The sequence below is a fragment of the Triticum aestivum genome, chromosome 6B, assembly GCF_018294505.1.
Source record: "Triticum aestivum cultivar Chinese Spring chromosome 6B, IWGSC CS RefSeq v2.1, whole genome shotgun sequence".
NCBI lineage: Eukaryota > Viridiplantae > Streptophyta > Magnoliopsida > Poales > Poaceae > Triticum > Triticum aestivum.
The window spans coordinates 678,495,293-678,519,533 of record NC_057810.1 but is presented as its reverse complement, the minus strand read 5'-3'; positions in this window follow the sequence as shown (position 1 = coordinate 678,519,533).

The following is a 24,241-nucleotide window of genomic DNA, read 5'->3' as shown; positions in this document are numbered from 1 at the left end:
GTTCTCATCAACTTAACTCATTTGCATCGTTCCTCAAAGAAAAGTTGCATACTTCTTCAGAGAATTCGATTGTTCAGATTCCTCAACTGAAGAAAATGGCATATGGTAAGAAGCCACAGAAGGGAGGAAAGAAGCCTGAGGTCACGACTGTGTTGGAGATCCCTAAGGACATTTACGCAAGCTATTGCACACATGATGAAGCCAAGTTTGGTAAGGAGAACAAGGACCAGCGCAAAGTGCGCATATAGAGGATTGAAAGGAGATGGGCACGAGAATGGAGGGAGTACAAGTATGTAACTCCCAAGTACATGAAGAAATTCACACTCAACCCTCCATGCCCAAGATCTCCATTGGCACCAGGCCAATTGGCAGATCCCACCAGCCTCAAGCGTGATGAGGACTATCCTACTGAATGGGCTAGGCGCCAGGCCAAACTGGCAAAGCAAGCAAAAGAAGCAGTGAGGAAATTCAATGAAGATTCTGCTGCTGCTGCTAACACTGTTGAGGCCTCTGGTAGTAAGCCCAAGAAGGCTATACCTAAGAAGCCCGCTCATAAGCCAAGTGCTTCTCCTTCAATGCCCTCACGGCCAAGTTCCTCAGCAATGCCCTCACGACCAGCATCTTCAAAGCCCTGACGGCCAATTCATCAGTCTGCTCCTCCTCCTCCGACAAAGTGTTCAGCTGCTCCAACAAAATCTTCGGCACCTGTGCATCTTGCCATGTGTCAAAGGACTCAAGGCTTCTCCATTGCCTCAGGAGCATCTGCGAGTTCCTCTGCTTCTCGAAATTCCTCAGGTGGTCCATCTTTGCTGAAGAAAAAGGCCACTGCTGGACGAGGCACTTGCCCAAGTCCTCACAAGAAGCAGGTAGCCTTCCATGTGCCGTCTGATGATGATGAGGCTGATGATGAAGAACTTGGCGAAATCATTAGAAACAAGGCAAGCCAGGGCCGCTAGAGCCAAAGGGAGCAATGTGCCACTGATGTTGGATCCCAAGCTGATCCTTGATTTCATTGACTTATGGCACAAGGACCCCAACACGCCTTTGCCGGAGTTGAACCTCACTCCTGGTCAAAGCCATGTCCTCACTGCCTTCATTGAGGAAGAGAAATGGAAATTTGAACAAGGCAGAAGTCTGAAGAAAGCGCAGTACAAGAAACAGCGCTACCTCAAGGACAATGTCCTCACTCTCACCCCTGATCAGCTTCTTGCCTTGCAAGCTGAAATCAAGCAACCGAGCGATGAATTTGATTGCTATTATGCTCACTGGAAGGGCGCCAAGGTGCGTTTCGTCAATCTGACGAAGAAATTCACTTCAAGTGCTGCTCCACCTGTGCACGTTGAAGTTACTCAGGCTGAGGCATCTGCTCAGCCTACTAAAGAAAATGCCAGCACCGCTGATAATGATCAAGCTGCTGAAGACAATGAGAGTGCCAGGGCTGATGACTCCATTCCAGCCGCTGAAGATATTGCTAGGGCATCCACTAGCGGTGCGCCTGAAGAAAGTGAACAAGTCAGGGCAACTGCATCAGTTGTGCCTGAGGAAAATGAACCTATGTCCTCTGCACCGCCTGCGCCTACACCAACTCCAATCCTTCCATCTGCATCAGATGCAAAGAAGACCAAGGCTGCAGAACGTGCAGCTATGAAGAAAAGGAAGGCATCAGGTTCATCAAATTCTTCAGCTCCGAAGAAGATGAAGACTCTGATCAGTTCAATTGACAATCCAATTGATGCCGTTCTAGTTTCATCTATGCCATCAAAGGACCTTGTTCCTTTTGATGAAGACTATGTGATTCCTGATGAATCTGATGAAGAAACTCCCTCTGCCGCTTCTTCAGAGCAGATGGACGAAGAAATTTAAGTGGACAAGATCCCTTCACCCCCAATCATTTCCTCACCTTTGCCTCAGTTTACTGCTGAAGAGGCAGGTGTTGAAGAAATTGAAGAGGAGGATGTGGACATTGGCTGTACCACTCCAGTCCTCAATGATGAATTTTGGGACATCAGCATCCAAACTCCCCAATGTTCACTCCTCTCCAAGCTATTCCTCAGTCCCCTGCTACCACTGAAGTACAAATGGGATCTGAAGAACCTCATGTAACCCCAAGTGTTCATGAAGAAATTCCAGCCACTAGTGCTGAAGAAATTGTCAATGAAGAGTTGGCAACCCAGACTGAAACTGCTGAAGAGCCTGAAATTCCTCAGCCTGAGGAACCTGAGATTGAGATTCCTGAAGTAGTGCTACAATTGACTGACACTCCTCAGCCAAAACCCAAGGATCCTTTCTCGAAGAAGCAAAAAATTCAAGGCTAATTATTTCTTCGGCGAGCACGTATTCTTCACAGATTTCAACCCTTATGACAATGCTCGTCTTAGAAGGAAGCGTTTCTGGACTACCAGCTAGGCAAACTTCTATTCCTCAGTGTTGTACAACAAGGACAAAGTCTTCGATCATGAGCATATTCCTCATGTGGACATGGAATCCATGCCGTGCTTCTCTCAAGTCCTAAGCATTATTCATGACGCTGGCTTGCTCTATTTCTGCTCAGACATAGTTGATTGGAATGAAGAGCTTATTCTTCAGTTCTATGCAACTTTGCATATCACAGGCGATGCTGCTGACGTCAACTCATGGGTGTTGGACTGGATGACTGAAAACACTCATTACAAGGCTCCAGCCACTGAATTGCTTTGGGCCTTACCAAGCAGTCCTCCACCTCATGGCGATCGCTGTCTGTATGATGAACCTGAACTTACTGATAATTATATGCAAGTGCTCATGAAGCCGCTAAAGCCTGGACAAGCTCCAAGGACAAAATTCCTCATGAAGGAATTGCTCTATGTGCCGAGGACAATCTATCGCATTCAGACGAAGACCATGAGTCCCATCAAAGGCCATGACTCTTACGATGAAGAAATTATCGGAATGATTGAATATGCTTTTCAATATCATGCATGGCATCCCCATAAATTATCACGATTTCTTCATGAGGACTCTAGAGAATGTTGCACTTTCACCATTTGAGCTGAAGCCTTACGCGCCGTGGATCATGAGATTCCTCAGAACAAGGTCTTCACTCAACTACAAGGCAGACTTTCAGAATCACCTCAGCTACTTGCCTCCGATTGAAGTCCTCAAGCGGACAATTTCCTCATCCGATGAGAAGGGCAAGTCACCAGCTATGATCGATGAAGGCATTCGTCCATTGGATGGTCAGTTCCACAAAGCTACATCTTACTCCACCAATGATGACTCTGCCACACATGATTCTGCTGCTGATGCTCCAAAGCCAAGTCCTCAAGCTACTGCTCCTCGTGTGATGACTGACTGTGAACTGCTTGTAAGTCTTCACCAGAAGGTCGATCGAAATCACAAGTGGGTTAAGCGTCAGTTTGGTTCTATTCTTCACAACATGACTTCCACACATAATGCAGTGAAGAAAAACCATTACTACCTCCATGAAGTGTTTGATCGCAGCTGGGCTATTATGTCACATTTATATGGTGAAGAAGATCTGAAGCAAATGGGCTTCAAGGAAGACTTTAACTGGTCTGCACCTCCACCTAAGAAATTCAAGAAGGTCAAGGTTCCTTCCTTGGTGGCCAGCTCATATTCTTCATTGCGTGACACGAACGAGCATGAAGACTTGGACGACACTGCAGCAGGCCATACAATGACTCAAGACCCTAACGACGCTGGCGCTCCTCCATCAACATGATATTCTTCAGGGGCGTTAGTCCTCAGTTTCAACCCTTTTGGTCATTTGATGACAAAGGGGGAGAAATTTGAGTTAGTCTTCAAGCGGGTCTATCCTATATGGGCTTTTTTTGCTAAGTTACAACTCTCGTTCTTCTGATGACTTTGCTGATCGAGTTGTAATCTTAAACTCTATGGTGACCTGATACTTTTGTTGTGTTCTTCTGCATGCTTTTCCTCATTAATGTTAATGCACGCACGCTGAATTACATCAGTTACCATATTTCATCATGCATTTCAAATTCCTCATATTATATGTCAAATGCGTGTATGAATTACAAGATATAGGGGGAGATCTCCATGATTATACTCTTCAAGTGTGCATTGCTTCAAAAGCAAATTCCTCACTATGCACATCTTCAGGGGGAGTTCTTCTATATCTTGCAATCAAATTCCTCAATATCAGTATTTACACTTCATATGTTTATCCCTGTTGAAAACTTAACCTATATTGTCATCAATGACTAAAAAGGGGGAGATTGTAAGTGCATCTAGTGCCCCTTAGTGATTTTGGTGTATTGAAGACTTATAGGTTAAGTGACTGATGCGTTTGTGAGTGTACACAGGTCTATATGTCTATGAGGAGTTTGATATTTACAGAGAAAGTCAACCCCTAAAAATGAAGTTCTTCGTGTGAAGACTTTGGATATCTGAAGACTTTCTGAAGACTTTGAAAGTGAAGAAATTGGTGTGACCTTGAAGACTTGGTTTTCATCTGAGGAATATGAAGCGTGAAGACTTTTGTTTTCATAGTTTCATTTTCTATTTCTTGAGTCATAGGAAACACCGTACTGTTAAAGGGGGTCGAGGAAATTCTAAGGAAAAATTTCCATGTGATGCTCAACTCAAAATCCTATACCTACCAATCCCTTCGAGTGAAGCCATTGAAAATCTCATACAGTTCAGTCATATTCTTCAGTGACAGAGACGAAGTTCTTCTGGTCTCTGAGGAATTCATTCTGACTGAGGAGTTAGGAATTCACCAGTGTGAATTGCCTACACAGTGAGGAACATGATAGCCCTGAGGATTTTGATAGTCAAAATTCTGACCGTTGCTATGCTACGCGCCAGCTGTCCCAAAATATCCACCCACCTAACGGTCATATCAGACAAGGGCATTTAGGTCTTATCATGTCGGGCTGCTCCCTAGGCTATAAATAGCCGCCCCCACAACCACTAGCTAGTTGGCTGCTCCGAGAGAAACTGACACTTGTCATTTGAGAGCAACCCATCCTCCGAGGACTTTGAGCGAAAATCATCAAGCGAGGAAATCCCAAACCCAAACCTACAAAACCCCAAGTGATTGAGCATCACTTAAGAGATTGATCCTGTGTGGATCCGACGCTTGTTTCCTTTGAAGACTGTGCTTCTTCCAGACGGTTAGGCGTCAAGGTCTAGAGCATCCAAGAGGAATTGTGGATCGCCGAGTGACCAAGTTTGTGAAGGTTCGGAAGTCACCTGAAGAATTACCATGAGTGATTGGGTGTGGTCTGTGTGACCTTAGCTCAAGGAGAATACAGTGATATCTGTGTGTCCGGGACTGGGTGTCCTCGAGTTTAAATACTCAGCCGCTCCAACCACATGTAGAACTGAGACAGCAGTTGGACCTGGTCTACCAAATCATTGTCTTCACTGAGCTAACTGGTTCTATCTCCTCAACTCTTTCATTTCCTCATGTATGTTGTTGTGTGCCTGTTCATATCTGTTTGAAGACTTTTGACTGAAGACTTTCTCAATTTCCTCAGTTCAATTTCTTCAGTCAGTCTGTCTTCATGTTGTGTTATCATGTGTTTACGCTTTCTGTACTCTGTGCTTGTCTTCATTTCATCATGATGACTATGCTTGTGTTCTGTTATGTTCCTTTCTGAGTACTTATTCCGCTGCAAGTAGTTCTTCATTTAGGAATTTCCGCACCAGAAAATTCCTCAGTAAAGAATTCATAAAAATCGCCTATTCACCCCCCTCTAGTCGATATAACGCACTTTCAAGAACATGCTATGTGATTCCCTAAGGCAGGATGGATGTACCATGGCCATACAACTGTGCTCCTGAAGGTGATCACTTCAATTCAGCGTTGCATCACCTGTAGAGGCCCCCTATGGTACGTGCTTTACTCTTGTTATCCTATGCTCTATTTTTTTGGCTTTGCAGCCTGCCTACGAGACATAGCTGGGATTGTGTGTTGAATCAGGCAGTATTTTTGACTTCTGTTGTGAGGCTATGATCATGCTCATACTTTTTTCTCTCGTATGATAATAGACATATCATAATCCATTATTCTTCTAGGGTTGCCCCAGGCACCATTACTGTCACATGGTAGTAAAAGGCAAATATAGATTTCTACGAGATCCCGTACAGACCAAATTTATTTCAAGTAAAATATAGTAACCAATATTATTGAAGTTTTACAACTTGACTCATGTGCAATGGACTAAGAACACGGCTAGGAAACCTTCTTCGGGACTAAAACCCAACCACACCCTACTCTATCGCTTTATGGCCAAGTGAACACTCCACACTGCTGGACTAACTGCTTGCATCTTCGTCGTCTTCCACCGCAGCTGCATCCGATAGCCTAGCATGGTACTGCTTGAACCTATTCCTGTATTTCATTTTTTTGTAGGGTGAATCGACAAGCACAACAGGTAGCTCTTTTCTGAATTTCTTGAGGTATGCCTGCATGCAAGGATATGTTAGTATCGTTCCTTTACCTTCAGAAAATGACATAATTTTAGGTGTTACTCTACGTACTTCGTCATATTGCTTACTCAGTTTTAGTCCCGTAATAATTCGATGTTCTTCAGCATGTAGAGTACACAACATGAACTGCAACATTTTATGTTGTTAGATCATCATTTCAAATATTAGCAATCTAAAACAAAAACAAAAGCTAATATTTTTGACTGACGTTTCATCGGATTTTGGCACATTAATGTTCCCTACTGGCCATTGCGTCACGTAATGTCTTCCCATGCATTGCTTTCTATCCCATTGACTCGCCTCGCTGCTCTCAGATGTGCTTCCATTCCATGTACCTGCAAGCACAATGGGATGAGAAGTTGCCTACGACTAATACTTACATACAATGTCAAATCCTTTGTTATAATTAAATATGTTGAAATTCTCACCATGTTATGTACTTCTTTGGGTACCATATAGTGGAAAAGTGAATCAAGAACCTGAATCTCCTTCCTTCTGGGGTTTACGACCACAAGTAACCAGTGAACGTTTTGGCTGTTCGTAGGTAGGAAAACATGGATTGCACAGATAATTAGATCAACGTGTATAGTAATAAAAAATCTGTTCAAAGTCAGGTTAAGATACCATATCATGTTTCAGGTAGCTGGTGCCTTGTGTTGTTCCAGGAATGCCTGCCAAAGTGTCCTCGTAGCACTCCTCTATCCTACCATCTCTTTCGAGCTTAGCGAGGCCGGCCACCCTCTCAATGTAAACCAGTTGGCCGTCCCTTGTGTCAATTGGGTCATCATGACGCATAAGCTGGATCGCAGCATCAACCACCTACAACAATAATCAAGTTAGTTGTATTGTACAAAAATTAAACTAATTTGTGAAATATCTTACTTCATCACCCAACCATACGGCTTCTTCAGATCCATATTTTTGGATGAGGCATTGCAAATGCTTCGATAGCACGACAATGTCATCAACTAAGACCATTTGTTTTCCATGATTTGTACTGTTGATCAGTGACGCAACAAAATCCTGTCGAACCACATCTAGCTGGTCCCTCTGGGTTTCAGTAACTTCTGACCTCTTTTTTAAGTTGCTAGAGCCGATTTTCCTATTTTTATTGTTCGTGTCCTCGGAATCATTTGTAGACTCTGATGGAGTCTTGTTTTTCCTTTTCTTCTTCTCAGTATCGTACGAAGCATACTTGTCATTCTTAAAAAATTGCAATACCACATTTTTCTTTTCGCCCCCATGATTCGGTGGCGTCGATTCAACCACACTTACTTCTTTCTGCTTTCGAAAGGATTCATCATGGCTGTCATCATCTGCGAAGGCACGGGGCTCTTCAGGCTCTCGCGATCCCATAGCCTTCAGAGAGTGCTGCTTACTCCATCTGTTGAACGGAATCTGTCATACAAAATAAACCGCATGTTAGCCTTTAGCAGATTCTTGCTCAATTATAGGTAAAATGTGCATCACCTGGAATTCTTCAAGGCTTGTGGTGGCTTTGGAATGCATTTGCTCATCCAAACTAGGAGCACCCTGGATATCATCCACCTCTTTCAAAAGCTTATGAATACCACTGAGATCCTGTTTGATTTTTCTTTTAGCTCTTTCTAATGCTTCATCCTGTACATGGAAGATCACATGTTATTTCTGAAACAACAATGATTGTTTCATAATTAAGTTAACATGCGTACGTCAAACTCTTCATCAAGGTTCTTCATTGGGGGCTCCATGTCATCAATTTTTAGTCCCTGCTTACAATGATGCTTAGCAGCGACCTCCGTGACATCATTTTGTTTCCCCTGGCCAGAAGCCTGCTCAGCATTCTCAACAGAGGCCTCCATTGGGTGTGAAGGTACCCCGAGGTCAGAAAGATGTATGTCCTCCAGTCCTGGAAATATTCCGTCGCGTTTGTCTTTATAAAATACATGTTAGTATGGGGTGTTTTCATAGTAAACTAATTTAGAAAAAACCTTGTACACGTAAATTTCCAATTATATATACTAATCTCATAATTCTAGTCTTACCTTCAATTCTATGATTAGGTCCCTATGAGCTTGCCATTTGTATGGGTACACCTAAGGCACTCATCCATTTTCTTTTCAAGGGTGCACATCCTATCAACTTGTTGTGCACCAGCCTCCCGCACGAGGGAGGTAACTTCTTGCAAATCAGTCAATACTCGTCTGACGAGTACCTTAATCTGAGACTTTGAAACAGTTAGAATCATATAACTTCATACTAGTTGCAATGTTATAATATATATTGGGTGCCTGATGTAACTCATTTACCTGAGCGCCAGTCTTCGGTTTGGCCAGCGTACCATCTCGTGCTGGAATAAAAGGCCTCATCAGGTCCTCAACATACTGCAGTTTAGTGTCGTTAGTATGATTTAGAAAATATACATGTTACATAATCCAGACAGTGTGCTGACATTTTACCTCTCCAACTCCCAGATAATTATTCTAGATTATATTGTCAACCTTTTTTGCCATCTCCTCGCTCCAGTTCTGGATCAGCGGCCTTAACCTTGATTCATACGAGATGCTAGAGTCCAATTAGTGCACTCTGAACTTCTCGTAGTACCATGTCTGCATGACAACAAAAGCAGTTTACAAATATTCTCGTACATTATATAATGTATGTTAGGTAAGTGATAATTGTACTACTACGAGTTACCTGCAGCAGTGGTAGATTCCCCTCCAGAATTGCCTCACCATTTACAAAATTCTTCACGCTATCCATAAGATAGTCAAGCGTTAGCTGTCCAAGATTTGTGCCCTTTATCGTCTCAATGTTTCTAACAATCCCAATATATTTGTTATCCACATACTCCTCTTTTGTTCGGCATACATATCTGGCTATGGTGTACAAGACAAATGGCTTGACAAAATTTGGTGTGCTCTCGCCTTTCATCTTGGCTAGCAATCCTTTGAAAGTTATTTTGGTGTCATTACGGTCTTCCAGTTTCTTCCACAACTCCATATTATCATCAAGATTTGAAAGGACGTGCTTCTTTGTAACACCCCAAAATTTTGACCTTGTTTTATTAATTAAAATTTTGCCTGGAAAATTAAATTTTATTTTCTGGATTTTTTTTGATTTTAGGACCACTTTTTTTTTGATATTATGGAGTTTTTACCCCAAGGGAAAACTTTCCAAATGTATTGTTGGACTTGTATACCCTCTCAAGGAAAACATTTCTTTTATGAGTGGATTTATTTGCATAATTATTTTCCCTGAGATTTATTTCTTTAAAAAAGATTTTTCATAGTTTTAGAGCCTCTTTTGCACTACAACCCCTTGATTGATTCATTTAAAAATGCCACCAAAATTTGGGGATGTAATGTGATGTTCACACATCACTTTTATGCAAAAATATCTTTTAGTCAATGGAGATTTTGAGCTCTACCCCATGTTTTCAAAACTGGTCCGGTTTGTAAAATTGCACTACAACCTATTTAAATATTTCTTTAAAGCCTCCACAAAAATTAGGGGATGTTAGTAGGAGTATATTATTCCACTTTATGCAAAAACCCACTAGTGTTCTTTGAAAAATTTGAGCAAATCATCCTGTTTTGTTCTCTGGTCCAGTTGGGTGTTTTCTACTGCAACTCTATTTTATTTTACTCTAGTGCCCATGATCTTCCTCCTGCTTATAGTACTTCCTACCAAACCCTTAAGTCCAAGAGAATGGACCCATTGGAGTATTTTTGGTCCATGCAATAATGCCCTTTAGTTTCTGTCCAGATTTGGTTTTCTCAAAACCTTGCACTAACAAGTTTCTGGTTTTGCCCAACTAACGTTGCCACCCTCTTTATCATCTAAAGAGACCCCAACCTGGAAATTTGGGCCACCAGAAGAGATGCCTGGAAGCCCATGGCATTTCGTCAAACACCTGTAGCTCATGACCAGATTTGGCATGGTGCTGCATCTGTATTGAGAACCTCCCCTTCTGGACAAACCATCATGTCCACTAATCCCCTAGCTAGTGATAACCTAGCCCTGTTAATTTGTGTTTGCATCCAAGCCTCCTAGCTCACCAGGGCATTTTGTCGAGCGGTCACCATGTGTGCACCGGGCCCAACCAGAGCGCGCGTTTTGCACGTGCGTGCGCCCGAGCTGCCGCATCCCAGGTTGACCCCTCCCCCGAGCTCGATCTGATCCGCTGGTGTAGCCGTGTCTCGCCCCACTTGACCCATCCCCTCGCTCCCTGGAGCATCGCCGCAGCAAGCTTCTTGGCGGCACGCCTGAGGCCGCGTCCGCTCCTGCCATGGACGGTGCCGCCCAAGCCTCCTTCGTTCGCCAGCTGCCCTCGTGAGCAGGCCATCCTCATCCGCTCGCCCTCCCAAACCCCGCTAGCCTCCACCACGTTGCCCTGCCAGCAACAGAACGGCGGTTCGCCAGCAATCTTATCCATAGCCATGGGACCGACGTCACCGCCTATATATAGGCCCTTCTCTGACACCCCTCAGCCTCGAGGAGTGCCCCAATCCTCTCTTAGAGCTTCCCCAAGCCACTGATTGGCCGAAAGATGCCATCTCCTTCGCCTCCGGCCGAGACGCTCACCACCACCCTTCTGTTTATTCCGACGCCACCAGAGCCCCTCCCTCTAATCTATCACCACCATTAGCTCCATCATGACCCCGAGGAACCTTTCCAGCATTCAATTTTGCCCGGGAGTCGAGGTGTGCAAAGCTCCGCCGCTCACCTAACCTCCTCCAATGGATGCGACATCTCCTCCCGAGCACGTGCATACTCGGAGCGCATCGTTTGGTGCCCCCTGTCGCCAGCAATCATCATCGGAACCCGCCCATGCTCTCTGTCCAGGCACGCGAGAGGAGGAAGAGAAACCCGACAAGAGGGCCCCGCACATCACCGACTAGGCCGGACCCCAATGGTTCTAAGTGAAGGCGCCCTCCACTGAGTACGTCTTCCCTGTGCTAATACGTATTCGAGTCTGAACCGTTTTCCTTTTTTCAGATTTTATTAAAAACAGAGTTGGCTATATCTTTTAAAATAAAACTTCAAATGAGTTGACCCTTTTTTTTATTCCTCAAATTTCATCTAGTTTATTTACATATTTATTTCAAAAATGTTCCAACAATTATTATTTTTGCACTATTTTGGAAATGTATGTTGATTTGAATTTTTCAAAATAGGAAATGGGGAGAGAAGAAAACTTTCAAAAAAGTTTTGTGGTGCACCCTACCTCTCCACACACTAAAGGCAAGCATTCTGAACCCCGACTTAATATTTTTTGTGTGTCGTTTGATGCAAATACGACACCACCTTGACACGGGGTATTCGTTATTTTATGTGATGATATGATCGTACTCATGAGTGCATATTGATGATTCCGTTCTGTTGGAATTTGATATGTTTCTGATAGTGATCACCCTCGTATGCCTTTCATGCCTACCGGAAGGAATCCGGGAAAGTCTTTGTCTTGGGTAGACACGAGCTTGTCTCTAATCCTTCATCGAGACGGTTATGTCCAGTAGTGCAGAGGGAGGTATGATGAGTGGTGATTCTGTCTGATTGGTGTGAAATATATTCCTTATGCTTATCATGAAGGTAATGCTTTAACCTCCTGAGTCGACCATAGATCGAGTCTTGTTCCAGTAACCCCCATACTTATTTCGTACTACCACTTGTCCCTGCCATAGGTAGGGTACGGTTCAGTAAGTTGTCAACCCCTTTCCTAGCACACACCATACAGAGAGGCCATGGTGGAAGATACCGGCTGCATCCGGTAGGCATGCCACCTGGTCCGGGGGCATGGGTGTTTCCGGTTGGAGCCGAGGGGGTAGCTCCCCTAGTTTGCGCGCGTTATAAATTTTGTGATACCATGCTAGTCGAGGTTGTAGCCTCCCCACTTAGAGTTTCTCTTAATGGGTGTCGTGGGTGATTCCAGACACCGGTAAAGTTAAGCTGGTGTGTGTGAGTCAGCTGTGTTTTCAACTAAAAGATCGTAGACGGAATTAGTCCCGATGGACTAAAGGAACCCGTTGCCCGTGGGTAAAGAGTACACCCTCTGTAGAGATTAAACATCTATTCGAATAGCCGTGTCCATGGTTAAGGACTACAGTCTGGGATGGGTCAAGTGTCGGTCTTAGTGTCGGTCTTCGGAGGAAAAAAATTGCTAAGCCAGAACATTGACTATGACCTGCGACATATGATGATTATGATTATTATTATTGTGGACTAACCATTTACATTATTTGAATTATTGAGTATCCCTGGGAAGGTTCTTCCTCCTGGATATTCGCTGTGATTATTTTTATTTATGAGCCCTTTATGTGGTGTCGCTCAGACGCCCGACTGTGGCATGCTTGTCATTTATTCATTCTATAAGCCCTTTATGTGGCGTCGCTCAGACGCCCGACTGTGGCATGCTTGTCATTTATTCACTCTATAAGCCCTTTATGTGGCGTCGCATAGACGCCCGACTGTGGCACGCTTGTTCTTTCTTTTATTTATAAGCCCTTTATGTGGCGTCGCTCAGACGCCCGACTGTGGCATGCTTTATATTATTAACCTTTCGAGGCGTCGCTTCAGACTCCCGATCGGTGCTTTCTAGTTCTATTCCCTTATTGCATATTCATGTCATATATAAATGACCCTGCCTGCGTGCATCATGGATTGTTTTTCGTGACTGACGTTGTGATCATAGAATATTTCAGAGCATGATTATCATTTGTTATATTATACCTGTGTTCATAATGTTTGCGAGTACATTCAAAAGTACTCACTGGCTTGTCCCTGGCTATTGTCTTGGCCAGATTTCTTGCATGGAGAGGAGCGTTGCGATGACAGCCCCAGAACCTACACAATGATGATAGCAGCCTCTTGAAGATAGGAGTTATCCTGGTCAGCTGTTCCTGTGGGAAATGGAGTCCCATAGTCGCAGATGAACCACAAACTGCTTCCGCCATCAGCCACTAGAAACCAATTGTTGTACTAATAGGCCAGAATGGTCTTGTACTACATATTATGTATTTTGCTTGGAGTTTCTATATCAAGTTGGTGTCTCGCCAGGTAACAGTAATCCTGGGGCTGGTGAGCACAAGGGCCATTTTCTGAGAAATTAATACCCGGAAAACCGGTCGTGATAAACTTGGTATCAGAGCCAGGCTGACCATTGGCTAATCCTATCTTAGCCAGGTCGAAAAACCTAGGTTAACCAACCCACCAGAGCTTAACCTAACCCCGACCAAGCTTCTCATGTAAGATAGCCACACAGTGACCCCGACACCTCTTGGCAGTCAGTGCCCAACCTATCAGCCTAGCCTGTCAATCACGCGCCAGTGACCGACACCTAAATTGTCTCATTCGCAAGCGTGCGGAGGAAGACTCCGTCCCCCTTTTCCTATAAAAAGGACACGCTAGCCTCAACCCAGCAAAGCACAACCTCTTTCCCAGACCAAGCCATAATGCCTGTCCCCGTCGTGCACAATGAGACCACAGCAAACAACCTTGGAGGTTTTGTGACCGCGCTCGCAAACCACACCCGCCATGCCTTTGCATTAGAAGAGCCCCCAGAATATGTGGTGTACCAAGGACCCATGAGCGGTGAGAGCCGTCAATTCTGGGCCACTGTGCACATCTATGGTAGGGGCCTATCGCCCGAACGCCCCTACCAGTTCATCGGAAGGACGACTTCCTTTAAGCAACAAGCCATCCAACTAGCGGCTCGAGAGGCTATAGTTCAACTCCGGCACTTGTCGCCTAGAGTTAACTGTCACTCGTTCTACTACTACCCCAGCCATGACGGGTATGTTAGGCCACACCAGGTTGCCAACGGAGATCATGAGACGGATCCTGCACTATTGCATCTGGTGCGCTATGTAAGTGCACTAGAGGAATTGTTTGATCATATCACCCTTGATCTGATCGCAGCTCATGGAGAACTGGTTCGCCTAGCCCCGATGAGAGGAGGAGATGAACCCGACGCCAACAACCCAGTCATGCTGTTCGGACAACCAATCGAGTCCTTGAGGTCTACCCCAGTCATCGACCAAAATACCTTGGTGTCCCCGGAAGTGCTTCGTCGCCTTTTGGGAACACGCTCCAATGGAATTGTGGCCAACAACCCCCGCGATGGTCATCATCTCTACCCCGACCCTGCAGCCCCTCAACCCCATCCAGCTAACCCCGACGGTGAAACCCGTGGAGAAGCCTCGACATCTACAAGGCAAGCCCGCTTAGATATTAACGAGGTAGACTAAAGTCACTCGAGTAGTACTGAGTCTCAGTATGCCCACGCCCTGTAATTATGTAATCTTGCATCGCCTTGAATAAACACATCCTTCTTGTGTGCCTCTGTAACCTTGCATAAATATGTTAGCATGCGGTTGCATTCTTAATTCCGGGCGCAGCTACCAAAAACCAACCCCGACGACACCCACAATAATACGTCGCTTTTGTGAGATATGTGTATCTGTAGCGTTGACCCCGACCCCATAGAACAGAACCGACAAACTAGTTACTCTTCACCACGGTAAATAACCCAGCCCCAATGCTATATAAAAGGCCACCTCGTGACCTTGCCAAGTATCCCTCACCTCGTGCACAACCTTCAGAACCATTTCTTTACCACGCCGAGCCCCAATATTTATCTGAGAACTCCAAATGCAACCCCAGGTAGTTTTGTTAAAATTTTGTGGGACTTTACCTGCAGTACCATGAGTGCCATCCGTCCACCCCAGTATGAGCTGGTCAAATCGAGGATCACCCCATCCACCTCGAAATATTGGGCAGTGGTGCAGATCCCTCCCACAAACCCAAACCAAGACCCAACGGAAGTCTCCTTCGTGGGGAAATCTATGCCAGCCCCACATATGGCCATAGAAGCTGCTGCATACGAAGCGCTTGCTCGCCTTCGATTCGCGGTACCCTATGCCAGCGAACAAGGGTATTATTACTTCTCGAGTCGTGCAGCACCCAAAGAAGTAGCATCTTTCCCCGGTGGACGAATTGAGAGAGACCCAGTAGTGGCCAACCTTGCCCAGTATGTCATTGCCCAAGAGCGTTTGACCTAGCAAGTAATGGGTTATCTCTAGAGCCTCACTGATTTAAACCCTCAGATCGCCATTGGTAGGCCACTGAGGCCCGACCAGGAGAGACGCATTCATCGACTAGTCAACCCGCTTCCCCATATAGAAGAAGAGTGTGCCCCAGTACCAAAGACGTTTTCTCAGGACCCTGTCTATTTGTTGTTTTCATTGTAGGCGTCACTTCTATGTTTATTGTCCCAGCATTTATTTATGTGTTGCAACTTATGCATTGTACCCTAAGTTTGTGCTATGAGTAAACTTTTGGTTTCAGCTAATGGGAGTGTTATTTTTAAAATAGTCCTTAGCAAATCTCGAGGATGAGATTTTTCTTAAGGGGGGTAGTGTTGTAACACCACAAAATTTTGACCTTGTTTTATTAATTAAAATTTTGCCTGGAAAATTAACTTTATTTTCTGCATTTTTTCGATTTCAGAACCACTTTTTTTTGATATAATGGAGTTTTTACCCCAAGAGAAAACTTTCCAAATATATTGTTGGACTTGTATACCCTCACAAGAAAAAAATTTCTTTTATCAGTGGATTTATTTGCATAATTATTTTCCCTGAGCTTTATTTCTTTTAAAATGATTTTTCATAGTTTTAGAGCATCTTTTGCACTACAACCCCTTGATTGATTCATTTAAAAATGCCACCAAAATTTGGGGATGTAATGTGATGTTCACACATCACTTTTATGCAAAAATATCTTTTAATAAGTGGAGATTTTGAGCTCTACCCCATGTTTTCAAAACTGGTCCAGTTTGTAAAATTGCACTACAACCTATTTAAATATTTCTTTAAAGCCTCCACAAAAATTAGGGGATGTTAGTAGGAGTATATTATTCCACGCAAAAACCCACTGGTGTTCTTTGAAAAATTTGAGCAAATCATCCTGTTTTGCTCTCTGGTCCAGTTGGGTATTTTCTACTGCAACTCTATTTTATTTTACTCTAGTGCCCATGATCTTTCTCCTACTTATAGTACTCCCTACCAAACCCTTAAGTCCAGGAGAATGGACCCATTGGAGTATTTTTGGTCCATGCAATAATGCCCTTTAGTTTCTGTCCAGATTTAGTTTTCTCAAAACCTTGCACTAACAAGTTTCTGGTTTTTCCCAACTAACCTTGCCACCCTCTTTATCATCTAAAGAGACCCCAACCTGGAGATTTGGGCCACCAGAAGAGATGCCTGGAAGCCCATGGCATTTCGTCAAACACCTGTAGCTCATGACCAGATTTGGCATGGTGCTGCATCTGTATTGAGAACCTCCCCTTCTGGACAAATCATCATGTCCACTAATCCCCTAGCTAGTGATAACCTAGCCCTATTAATTTGTGTTTGCATCCAAGCCTCCTAGCTCACCAGGGCATTTTGTCGAGCGGTCACCGTGTGTGCATCGGGCCCAGCCAGAGCGCGCGTTTTGCACGTGCGTGCGCCTGAGTTGCCGCTTCCTAGGTTGACCCCTCCCCTGAGCTCGATCTGATCCGCTGGTGTAGCAGTGTCTCGCCCCAATTGACCGTCCCCTCGCTCCCTGCAGCATCGCCACAGCAAGCTTCTTGGCGGCACGCCTACGGCCGCGTCCGCTCCTGCCATGGACAGCGCCGCCCAAGCCTCCTTCGTTCGCCAGCTGCTCTCGTGAGCAAGCCATCCTCATCCGCTCGACCTCCCGAACCCCGCTAGCCTCCACCACGTCGCCCTGCCAGCAACAGAATGGCGGTTCGCCGGCGATCTTATCCGTAGCCGTGGGACCGATGTCGCCGCCTATATATAGGCCCTTCTCCGACACCCCTCAGCCTCGAGCAGTGCCCCAATCCTCTCTTAGAGCTTCCCCAAGCCACTGATTGACCAAAAGATGCCATCTCCTTCGCCTCCGGCCGGGACGCTCACCGCCACCCTTCTGTTTATTCCGACGCCACCAGAGCCCCTCCCTCTACTCAATCACCACCATTAGCTCCATCATGACCCCGAGGACCCTTTCCAACATTCAATTTTGCCCGGGAGTCGAGGTGTGCAAAGCTCCATTCCCTCCCGAAGCTCCCCTCCGCCATGGAAGAAGGGCTACTCGCCCTCGAGCTCCGCCGCTCCCCTAACCTCCTGCAATGGATGCGACATCTCCTCCCGAGCACGTGCATACCCGGAGTGCATCGTTTGGTGCCCCCTGTCGCTTGCAATCATCATCGGAACTGACCCCTGCTCTCTGTCCAGGCGCGCGAGAGGAGGAAGAGAAACCCGACAAGCGGGCCCCGCACGTCAGCGACTAGGCCGGACCCCAATGGTTCTAAGTGAAGGCGCCCTCCACTGAGTACGTCTTCCCTGTGCTAATACTTATTCGAGTTTGAACCGTTTTCCTTTTTTCAGATTTTATTAAAAACAGAGTTGACCAAAACTTTTGGCTGGCTATATATTTTAAAATAAAACTTCAAATGAGTTGATTCTTTTTCTGTTATTCCTCAAATTTCATCTAGTTTATTTACATATTTATTTCAAAAATGTTCCAACAATTATTTTTTTGCACTGTTTTGGAAATGTATGTTGATTTGAAATTTTCAAAATAGGAAATGGGGAGAGAAGAAAACTTCCAAAAAAGTTTTGTGGTGCACCCTACCTCTCCACACACTAAAGGAAAGCATTCTGAACCCCGGCATAATATTTGTTGTGTGTCATTTGATGCAAATACGACACCACCTTGACACGAGGTATTCGTTATTTTATGTGATGATATGATCATACTCATGAGTGCATATTGATGATTCCGTGCTGTTGGAATTTGATATGTTTCTGATAGTGATCACCCTCGTATGCCTTTCATGCCTACCGGAAGGAATCCGGGAAAGTCTCTGTCTTGGGTAGACACGAGCTTGTCTCTACTCCTTCGTCGAGACGGTTATGTCCGGTAGGGCAGAGGGAGGTATGATGAGTGGTGATTCTGTCTAATTGGTGTGAAATATATTCCTTATGCTTACCATGCAGGTAATGCTTTAACCTCCCGAGTCGACCATAGATCGAGTCTTGTTCCAGTAACCCCCATACTTGTTTCGTACTACCACTTGTCCCTGCCATAGGTAGGGTACGGTTCAGTAGGTTGTCAACCCCTTCCCTAGCACACACCGTATAGAGAGGCCATGGTGGGAGATACCGGCTGCATCCGGTAGGCATGCCACCTGGTCCGGGGGCATGGGTGTTTCCGGTTGGAGCCGAGGGGGTAGCTCCCCTAGTTTGCGCGTGTTATAAATTTTGTGATCCCATGCTAGTCGAGGTTGTAGCCTCCCCACTTAGAGTTTCGCTTAACGGGTGTCGTGGGTGATTCCAGACACCGGTAAAGTTAAGCTGGTGTGTGTGAGTCAGGTGTGTTTTCAACTAAAAGATCATAGACAGAATTAGTCCCGATGGACTAAAGGAATCTGTTGCCCGTGGGTAAAGAGTACACCCTCTGCAGAGATTAAACATCTATTCGAATAGCCGTGTCCATTGTTAAGGACTACAGTCTGGGATGGGTCAAGTGTCGGTCTTAGTGTCGGTCTTCGGAGGAAAAAATTTGCTAAGCCAGAACATTGACTATGACCTGTGACATATGATGATTATGATTATTATTATTGTGGACTAACCTTTTACATTATTTGAATTATTGTGTATCCCTGGGACGGTTCTACCTCCTGGATATTCGCTGTGATTATTTTTATTTATAAGCCCTTTATGTGGTGTCGCTCAGACGACGCCCAACTGTGGCATGCTTGTCATTTATTCATTCTATAAGCCCTTTATGTGGCGTCGCTCAGACGCCCGACTGTGGCATGCTTGTCATTTATTCACTCTATAAGCCCTTTATGTGGCTTCGCACAGACGCCCGACTGTGGCACGCGTGTTATTTCTTTTACTTATAAGCCCTTTATGTGGCGTCGCTCAGACGCCCGACTGCGGCATGCTTTATATTATTAACCTTTCGAGGCGTCGCTTCAGACACCCGATCGGTGCTTTCTAGTTCTATTCCCTCATTGCATATTCATGTCATATATAAATGACCCTGCCTGCGTGCATCATGGATTGTTATTTCGTGACTGACGTTGTGATCATAGAATATTTCAGAGCATGATTATCATTTGTTATATTATACCTGTGTTCATAATGTTTGCGAGTACATTCAAAAGTACTAACTAGCTTGTCCCTGGCTATTGTCTTGGCTAGATTGCATGGAGAGGAGCGTTGCGGTGGCAGCCCCGGAACCTACACAATGATGATAGCAGCCTCGTAAAGATAGGAGTTGTCCTGGTTAGCTGTTCCTGTGGCAAATGGTGTCCCATAGTCGCAGATGAACCACAAACTGCTTCCGCCATCAGCCACTAGAAACCAATTGTTGTACTCATAGGCCAGAATGGTCTTGTACTACATACTATGTAATTTGCTTGGAGTTTCTGTATCAAGTTGGTGTGTCGCCAGCTAATAGTAATCCTGGGGCTGGTGAGCATGCGGGTCATTTTCTGGGAAATTAATACCTGGAAAACCGGTCGTGACATTCTTCCCATGGCAGGGCATGCCTATTATATGCGCTACATCTTCTAGTGTGATCCTACATGGTCTCCCGTTGATGATAAAGGCATCCTGCTCTGCATCATATGAATTAGCGATGGCCATGCACAGTACACGTCTGAATTTGATGCTAGGTGTCTTGAGAAGTCCACCCAGTCCTATCAACTGGATGTACATCCTTTGTTTCGTGTTTAATACCTTTATGAACTCCTCATATGGCGGCAAAGAAGCATCCTGGGTTCAATGGATGTGCAAGTGTGATTAGATTCAGCATGGTATACAATTTAAACACTCATACAGACGAATACATCTTATATATACCAACATAAAAATTATGCTCTATGCTACTTCATGAGGTATTTTGTTTACAAGCAAGCTGAGTTCCATGAATGTGCAAATACTAGCATTAGATTCAGCTTGGTTACGTTTGAACGGTCATATAAGGTAATCTCCATTGAAGGCGCTGATCTAAAATAAAATCAAGATTCGAAAATAAAAAACTATCCAACCGTGGTCTCCTCAACTCTAGGCGCTAATCATGGTCAGTAGTATGGAATTAAAAAATGGGCCATGGATGCCTTCCATAACTCATGCGGAAGGAAAAAAGAAGGCAAGCGCCTGCTGCCCCAATTGGCATCGACAAGACCAGAACCAAAGATTTAGCCTGGAATTAATCAATGAACTGCCAATCTGGTAGGAAACAAATCCTAGCACCCTCCCCTAACGCCCCCAACTTAATTTCTTTAAAAACATGCCGAGTTACATGAATATGCAAACAACGAGTGGGGTTGGAGCAAGAGATCATGGGATTAAGATTGTTGCACGAAAAATAGCAGCGGCTGCAGCAGGAGATCGTGGGGAGTTACCTGAGGATTCATGTTTGGCTCCGTTGTTCGGTCTTGCTGGATTCCTGGGTTGCTCCGTCCTTCGGTCTTGCTGCTTTGGGCGGCGCAGAAGGACGAACTATCATCTATGAGGTTTCAAAGGATCCCTATTTATAGGGATCATAACAACCCGGGCATATATCCACGTTTAGATTTCTTTGGTTGGAGGAAATCAAGGGAGGGGACCCACTTGGTTGAATATTAGAGGGGGCGTGGAGAGTTTAGCAAAGGTAAGTTATGGTGTAAAAAAACTAAGGTAAGTTGCGTAACAACACTTAGGTCTTCTGAGAATCACGATCATCAAAAATATATAGTTCCCGTTTCTTTGAAGAACAGCAAAAAGAACTGGACCGCTTTTATTGTTGGTTATAAGTAAATCACTTCACCTCTTTTAGGATGAAAACTGGTTCTAAAGTCAACTAGGATTGACTGTTCACACGTGAAGTATTTTCCTCTCTCTTGTGAAGCTATTTATTGCCCATCCATGCTCATACCTTTTTTCCTCGTATATGTGAGACCAAATTTTGTTGATAATACCGAATCATGTCTGGTGCTGCTCAAGATGGCACGACACCATGGTTTTCGCTTCGGTGAGATTTCAATGAAATAACTGAATTTCGTTTATTTCAGCACTCACTGCAATATTTGCCTTCCGGCCAAAATATTTCAGCCTCACTGAATTTCAACCAAAATATTTCAGCACTCGCTGAAATTTTTCTGGAACTTCTAACTAGCGATGTTAAAAAAATTCTGAAACTTCTAACTAGTGACATAATTGTTCTGGATCTTGTCCAGACTCCGACAAAACTTAAATATAAATTTAAGAATTCAGTTAACCTTCTTAAGCTTTAAATTCTTGTCAAAAGCAAATACATGTTTCAGCGTCTCCCATGCAGACCAAATTTATTTCAAGAATAGTATTTGGAATCAGTACTGTGAAGTATTACAACTTGATTAATCCGCACTGGACTCGCTAGGAAACCTTCTTCGTGACTAAAACCAAACCACACCCTAGTCTACCGCTTCATAACCAAATGTACACTCCATATCTAAGAATGGACCATTGCTGGACTAAATGCTTGCATCTTCATGATCTTCAACCGCAGCTGCATCCGATAGGCTAGCATTGTACGTCTTCAGCCTTTTCATGGACTTCAATTTGTTGTAGGGCGAATTAAGAAGGACATGTCGGGGAAACTGATCCACGAACACCTATGGGACCGGCGGACCGAGCCCCTTTCGGTTCGGCGGGGGGCGGAGATCGCATGAAGAGCAGATCGAGGCGAAGCGCACAAGCAGTTTACCCAGCTTCGGAGCTCTCCGGAGCGATAATACTCCTACTGCTGCTTGTCTGATTGTATTGAGTTCTTGCTCGGGAGCGCTGAGTGCTACAGTATACTCTAGCTGCTAACGAGACCGAGCGTGAGTGTTTTCTGGCTTCGAACCTTCCGAACTCCCCTCTACGTTGCGCATGGGCCTGCTTTTATATGCTCAAGGGGTCACCGACAGGTGGCAACGTAGACAAGGGTAAGAATGGAAAAGGACTTGCGGTTGGTACAGCTACCTGTACAGTGTTTCCTACCTAACCCTGACGGCAGGGGACAAAGGCATTAAATGCCCGTCTATGTCGCCCAAAACAGTGCAGAAAGGGACCATCAGGGGCGCCACCGCTCACCACGATGACGATCTTGTCAGCGCCGCTTGCCACCGTGCACCGCTGGCTGCACAGCCTCTCGCCACGCGCGCCTGGAAAGGCCCCAGGGCGACACGTTGGTGGATGCGCTGGAGCGTAGGTATAGGGTGGTAGCGTGCCGCGGCAAGTGCCTTGCCGCGGTCGTTGTCTTGTCGCGTCCGGAGGCTTGTCGCTCCCCGGGCCTTGCCGGGACGCGTGGCGCGTCGCGGCAAACTCCTTGAGATGCCTTGGTGGGCCTTCCCGGCAAGCTCCTCTTGCCGGGGCCTTGTCTCCTTGGCTTAGATACTTTGTTCTTGAATGGCTCCACAGGAACCGCGGAGGACCTTGGCGGTCACCCGGCAAGCCTTGCCGCGGGTGGCTGCAACTGCCCGTGCACAAGTTCGGGATACTAGGGTACCCCTACTCTAGTACAATGATAGGAGCCCCCGGGCCTGGGCCATACACGGTGCCGAGCGCTGTTGGGCCAGGCCCAAAACAGGGCACGGGCACGTGCAGCCTGGGTTACGCCGTATCTTTCTCCGTATCCACCGCGCCCTCCCCCAATGGCACGCGTCGAATGCGGCGTCGTGGGAGAGATCGTGGGTGGTTTCTTTACTCGGAAGGGCGAAACGTCCGCCCCCTCCCTCTTTATAAGCAGGGGAAACAGGGACAGTTCGGCCATCCTGCCGGTTGTTACTCCATTTCCCAAATCTCCGCCGCTCCCCCCTTCTTCCCGAAGCTGAGAGAGAGAGAAGCGCTCCGCCCCCCGTTGCCAGCAGCACCACCAACGCCGTCGATCTCCCTCACCACCTCTGCCATGGCTCCGAAAGCCGACAAGGGGAAGGGCATGAAGTCGGTCGAGGCGCAGCGGCTCGCGGCGGTGCGAAAGGAGCGGGCCCTCTTCCCCCCTCAGCTTGCCGCGAAGGAACTGAGGGAGTACTACTACCTCTTCTGGTCGATGGAGACGCGAGCGCATCCGCGCACGAGGGTACTCCCGGCTACCGCATCGGGAACTGGCTCCGAACGGGTACTCCTTCTTCGCGCTGTTCTTCTACTGCGGGCTCTGCCCGCCCTTCTCTGAATTCTTCTATGACATCATGAACACCTACGGGTTCCGCCTCCTTGATTTCACCCCCAACGCTGTTCTGACCATGGCAGTTTTCGCACATCTCTGCGAAAACTTTGTAGGAGTCCACCCAAATGTAGCCCTCTTCCGCCACTTCTTTATGCTCCAGGTTGAGAGAGGAGAGCCTCTTGCCGGCGGGATCGCTTGGATCTCAAGAGTCGGCAAAAAGGAAGCTTATCTGGAGGGAGAGCTCCGCAGCAAGTGGGAGGAATGGAGAGAAGAGTGGTGCTGGATCGTCGAGGAGAACCCGCAGCCATTTACTGCCCTGCGCCAAGCCCCAATAGTGCGCGGCAATGATTGGAGCAACATGGCCCCGGAAGACGACAGGCTGCAGATTGCCGTCACCCGGATCCTTTGCCTCAGGCTTGCCGGGCTCACCGTAGGCGCCGTTGGCGCAGACTTTCTCCGCCGCCGCATCGTCCCCTTGCAGGAGAGGGGGAGACCCGCCTGGGAGTTCCAGAACTCGGCGGATATCATGAGGCCGCGCCCGGGCCTCAACTTCAACTTCACCGTCCTAGAG